At 47.6% G+C, this 6,000-nt stretch overlaps 1 non-coding gene across 1 annotated transcript; it reads left to right on the top strand.

Annotated features, from left to right (window-relative positions):
• The first annotated feature begins 668 nt into the window (after positions 1–668).
• On the top strand, positions 669–741 carry trnav-cac (transfer RNA valine (anticodon CAC)). Its single transcript has one exon. It is a non-coding gene; the product is annotated as a tRNA-Val (tRNA).
• The last annotated feature ends 5,259 nt before the right edge of the window (positions 742–6,000 follow it).

Here is a 6,000-nt window from a genome sequence, read left to right as displayed (position 1 = left end):
AATAACATCGAAACGAAATGTGAGCTGACACCCTGAAAGAAGTGTTAAGGCAGAAGGTTTAATGCTGCATCCCTTTCTGCAAAAAATTCCTTTCACAAATATTTCAATGTCCGAAACGGCACAAAGCAAAAATGTTCCTTTCAATGTCAATAAACACCTGAATTTCCGCACCCCGCGAATCTCCTGAATCAGATGCCTCTAGTTTTGCCGACTCAATCCATGTCCCTTTGCAATGTTGTGCTCCCACCCACACTATGAAATGTGCCACTAACTTATCGAATCATGGAATGGTTACAGCACGGAAGGCCATTCGGCCAATCGAGCACGTGCCGACTCTCAGAGAGTCCCACTCCCCCGCCCTTCCCCCGTAGCCCTGCAATTGTTTTTCCTTCAGACACTGATCCAACTCCCGTCTGAAAGATAAGATTGATTCTTCCTCCACCGCCCTTTCAAGCCGTGCATTCCAGATCCTAACCACTCGCTGCTAAATGGCCATCTCCTGTTCCTATGTGTAAAGTCTTGGAAACACGAGATCAATTCCTGCCACAATAACAGCCTTCCTAAATACAGCACCGTAATTCCATTCTCGTAAAACCAGCTCCTGAAGTATCGGCCAGCTGTGTAGGTTAAAGCTCTGGTTATATTCCTGAGATGATTTGAACCACAGCGTTTCTGTAGTGTAGCGGTTATCACGTTCGCCTCACACGCGAAAGGTCCCCGGTTCGAGCCCGGGCAGAAACATTATTTTGGAGACTATTTTTGCCGTGAAATAAATTGAACAAAAGTCGCCCCAGGTTCCTTGTCGCATGAGCACTGAACATTTTAAACAAGGCTCCTAAATGCAGAGTGTATAAAGTCAGATAGGGGAGAAAACTTCATCAATGATTCAAAATTCTTAAATAATTAAAGTTCAGTTATTGAAGTTTCCACTGTTGCTCAGCAACGATTCTACAAAACAACGCTGTCGGTTAATGAATGGGGAATAAAACAAATAATCTTCACCCATCCCCATCCCCCGACACAGAGTTTAATTCGTTGCATGTCATTCTTTTAAAGATTTTGAATGAAAGAGTTACTTTCTGAATCCGGGCTCCCTCTGTGAGCGCCGCACCACTAAACGAGCAGGAAACACATTAAATAGTTGACCACAATTGCTGACATTTCTTAAGCTTTTTTCTTGTGTTTTTTCAGCTATTCGTCCTTTTCAGCTCCTGACTGTGGATATTGCTGTGATTAAACCTGAACACAATGCAATGTCTCACAGTCCCTGCCTCGGTTAATACCAGCAGATCTAAGCCGCATTTCAAACCCACAAACAACTCATTAGTTATTCGCTCTTCCCAGTTCCAGAGCTCAGAGGGTTATTGTCCATCCCTGTGATGCAAGCTACCTCAGACCCAGGCCAAAGCTCCCCGTACACCGAGCACACGCTGAGGAAAACTCCGGGGGAGAGGATATCCTATTGTGGGGGGCTACAGGATCCTTGGACTCTTAAATAATCTCTTACAGCTCATCTGAAAGCAGCCGGAATGTGCCTGCCTCAGCCGTGAGGTAACACTTGTTTATTTATAAAAAGAGAAGCAACTATCCTCATTCAGCAAATATAAGGCAAGATATCATCAAAAGAGGTTTTTGGACATTTTAAGTGATGTGTTTAATGCTTCAGTCCTTTTTGTGTTTAATTCCCACCCCCTCTCTGGCTGTGCCTGCACTGAGCTTACCTCTCGGTAAGGTTGTTCTGAACTTACTAAGTGGGAACTTACTCCAGCCGGAGTTAGTTTGTAGTAAGTTTTCACTGCCGAATCTTGCAAAAAAGGCTTGAATGGCTGGACACACCCCATTTTGAAAAAAAATACCTTATGTGAAGCCAAACTCAACGAACTCAGTTGAACTGGAGCAAACTAATATCCGAGAATTGCAATTTCTAACATTCTCCAAAGTAAACTAGTTGCTCCAAAAAACTAGGAGCAACTCCACCCGAAAGTTGGGCCCTCAGTGTGGGGCAGAAGTTGTTTAAGGTGAGCCAACACATTCCCGATCAGCAACGAGGGAGCTCACTGGTCAGCTCCCCTCTGTTGGGGCTGTTGTACCAGAAGTTTCTGTAAGGCAATAAACGGCAACGCCTCGGCGCCAATTCAACGGTGGGCACTCATGCTGGCGTCCTACGACAATACCATAAGGCACAGACCAGGCACAGACAACTGTTCCGAGGCGCTCATCATGCTACCCCTGGCCACCACGGAAGGGTCTGACGAACAGGACTGTGAGATAGTCATGGCAATCAATGCCTTTGAGTCCACAGGTTCGCCCATAACAACTCACCAAATCAGAGCCTGGACGGCCAGCAACCTCACGTTATCCTTAGTAAAAAGATGTGTCCTAACCGGTGACTGGGCAGAGGCTCGTGATGCCTTCCCTGAGGAATTAAAACCCTTTCACAGGAGCATGCATGAGCTATCACTTCAAGCAGACTGCCTGATGTGGGGCAGTCGAGTAGTCATGCCTCTGCGAGGCAGAGAGGCATTTGTCTGGTAGCTCCACCGCGAGCACCTGGGGATTGTTCTCATGAAGGCCATAGCCAGATCCCACGTCTGGTGGCCTGGTATTGACGCGCACCTGGAGCTCTGCGTCCGAAGGTGCACTATTTGTGCCCAGCTCAGCAATGCCCCCAGGGAGGCTCCACTGAGCCCCTGGCCCTGGCCTACCAAACCGTGGTCGCGGGTGCACGTAGACGATGCGGGCCCAAACATGGGCAAAATGATCCTCGTAGTTGTAGATGCATTTTCAAAGTGGATCGAATACACCATTTTAAACTCGAGCGCAACCTCCACCACTTGGAGAACCACACGTGAAAGGTCCCCGGTTTGAACCCGTGTAGAAACATTATTTTAAGACTACATTTGCTGTGAAATAAATTGAACAAAATTCGCCCCAGGTTCCTTGTCGCATGAGCACTGAAAATTTTAAACCAGTCTCCGAAATACAGAGTGTGTAATGTCAGATAGCGTAGAAAACTTCATCAATAATTCAAGCTCCTTAAATGATTAACAAAAGAACAGAAGAAATAGGAACAGGAGTCGGACATTAGGCCCCTCGATCCTGCTCTGCTATTCAATAAGATCATGGCTGATCTGACCATGGACATTGAGTTTAGGGACTCGGGGACCTGTTCTCTCTCCCCTGAAAAGGTTCACGTTCTACAGTCCAGCCTCTAAAAGGCACCACTCTGTGCACAGTACTTGCCGGGTTCGAGTCCTGAGGATGAGTCATCTGCCTGGAGCCACAGGTCGAGGTCATGAATGATTGGCTCACGGAGATGGCCTTCTGCAGTGTGACTGTGGTATCTGCTGACAGTAGCTTATGAAGAAGGCCCTCGTGGCCGATTCCGATGACGAAGATATCCCGCAGTGCTTCGGTGAGGAGGTCACCAAAATCCAACGGTGCCGAATGCCTCCTGAGGTCTGCAGCATATTTCGTGATCTCCTGGCCTTCGGGCCGTCGGTGTGTATAAAACCGCTGTCTGGCTGTGAGGATGCTCTCTTTGGGCTTGAGTTGTTCTTGGATCAGTGTTACAAGCTCCTCGTACATCTTGGTCATTGTCATCGCTGGTGCCAACAAGTCCCTGACGAGGCCGTAGACGGTGGGCCCACAACTGGTTAGCAGGATAGCTCTGCACTTATCAGCCAGTGTGACCGTGTTGTCACCTGCCAGATAGTTTGCTGTGAAGAAATGGACAAGCCTCTCCACAAAGGCTTCCCAATCATCACAATCGGCGACCTGCTGCAACGTACCAAGGTTAGCCATTTTCGTGTGAAGGTCCGTTATCCCGTCGCCAATTGTTATACCTTCAGATGCTCTGATAATGACTCCACGAGACAATGTGTAGTGCTTGAACTGTAGTGACCTTCGTCCTTTATTGATAACCACGGAGTGAGGATCACACCTGATGGCTTGCCTTTTATACCAGGCCAGGCACACCTGAACATGTAAGCTACAAGCCTCCCACTGCAGTTACCTCTGGTGCACAACTTGCAATAGTACAAGCAATAACCATGTAGGACTCATGACAGGTGTCACTGTGGATCCGTTTCTCTCACTCAAAGTTAGACACACTACCGTGGGCACCGCGAGTTCTAGGTAGGTAGCCATTGACATTTCGGTTCATATATAAATATATATAACTATATCGACATGTATCATAACTGTTCCCTGGTGGTCAAGGGGTTAAGATCCAGCGCACTAACCTGGTTTCAGTCCTCGATCAATTCATCGCATAAAAATAATTGAGTTCTGTGAGACGGTTAATAATTGCTGTAATCACCATGAATACCAATACTTTCTGTGATAGACCGACCTTACAGACTATCTGGCTTCTCCTGCCCTTTGCCAGGCAAGTGTTCGAGGTATAATTTTGTAAGCAGGGTGAGTTCGCTGATTGCGGGCAGATGGTAGGAGACTCTGTGGCCCCATTGTGAGGAAGTGAACACGGTGGTTGGGTGATTGGTGACATTTCTGTAAAGGGCAGCGGAGGAGAAGGATTGAGAACTTTCAGTGTGGGACAGAAGTTGTTTAAGGTGAGCCAACACATTCCCACTCAGCTCCGAGGGAGCTCACTGGTCATTGTTCTTTTGCATATTGTCCTTCCAGAATTAATATTTCCTTTGCTGTGTCGAAATAACCAAACCCTTGCTCCAAGGTCTGTCTCACTGTTTCCCCGGTGTCAGGCAGAGATACGCCTGCTGCCCTCGTTTATTTCATGTGAAAGGACACAATAGTTCAAAATCAACCTGCAGGTGGCAACACACAGCCCTGAATAGTCAGGGCGGCCGAGCGGTGTAAGATGCTGTGTTCATGTCACTGTTCTCCTCTGGAGATGTGGGTTTATGTCCCATTTAATCATTTTGCGAAACCCATTTGTTTTGTCACCACCAACTCCTTAAATGTGCGATTCAACAGTCCACCTGCTCGCTGAACATTTCCGTCTGACGTGGTGCTGAAGTTTGTTCATTCTTCTGTCGACCATCAATGATATATTTTTCTCTGAGCATGTGAGGAACTTTTATCCCGATCTCATTGGGTTTAATTTTGGTAATCTGGTGCTGAAAGTGGAGATGTTTCCGCAGTGTAACGGTTAACACGTTCGCCTCACACGCGAAAGCTCCACGGTGGGAAATATTTTCTGGAGCTTTCTCATGCATGTTCAGAGGAGAGTTTGTTCTTCTGTGAAAGGTCAAGAGATCAGAAGAACGGAAGAGTTACGAACAGGAGTCAGGTATTCGGCCCATATTCAAGTTTTCAAGATCTTTCCGCCCGGTTTCAGAACGGGGACCTTTCGTGTGTGAGGCGAATGTGATAATTACTACACTACAGAAACACTGTGGTCGAATCTATCTGAGGATAAAACCACAGCTCTAACCTACACAGCTAGCCGAGAATTCAGGAGCTTGTTTTAAGAGAATAGAATAAGGGTGCTATATTTAGGAAGGCTGTAAGTGCGTTTTCCACGCCTCGGGAACCTTTTCCACGCCTCGGGAACCCACTTTCAGCAATGGCAGACATCTTTGACGAGGTACAACACCGCCTCCAGTGTGCCAGCACAGCCTTCGATCACCTGAAGAGGAGGGTGTTTGAAGACCAGGACCTCAAATCTGGCATCAGGCTTATGGTCTACAGGGCGGTGGTGATACCTGCACCGCGGTATGGCTCCGAGATTTGGACTATATACAGCAGACATCGCAAATCACTGGACAAATACCACCAGGGCTGTCTACGCAAGATCCTGCAAATCCCCTGGGAGGACAGACGCACCAACATTAGTGTTCTCGCTCAGGCCAACATCACCAGCATTGAAGCACTGACCACACTCGACAAGCTCCGCTGGGCGGGCCACATTGTCCACATGCCCAACATGATACTCCCTAAGCAAGCGCTCTACTCAGAACTCCGACACGGTAAGCGAGCCACAGGTGGCCAAAGGAAACGTTTCGGGCGCACCCTCAA

This window comes from Pristiophorus japonicus, unplaced genomic scaffold (genome assembly GCF_044704955.1).
Source record: "Pristiophorus japonicus isolate sPriJap1 unplaced genomic scaffold, sPriJap1.hap1 HAP1_SCAFFOLD_29, whole genome shotgun sequence".
Classification (NCBI taxonomy): domain Eukaryota; kingdom Metazoa; phylum Chordata; class Chondrichthyes; family Pristiophoridae; genus Pristiophorus; species Pristiophorus japonicus.
The sequence above is the reverse complement of the archived record's forward strand: the minus strand, read 5'-3'. Positions and strand labels throughout refer to the sequence as shown.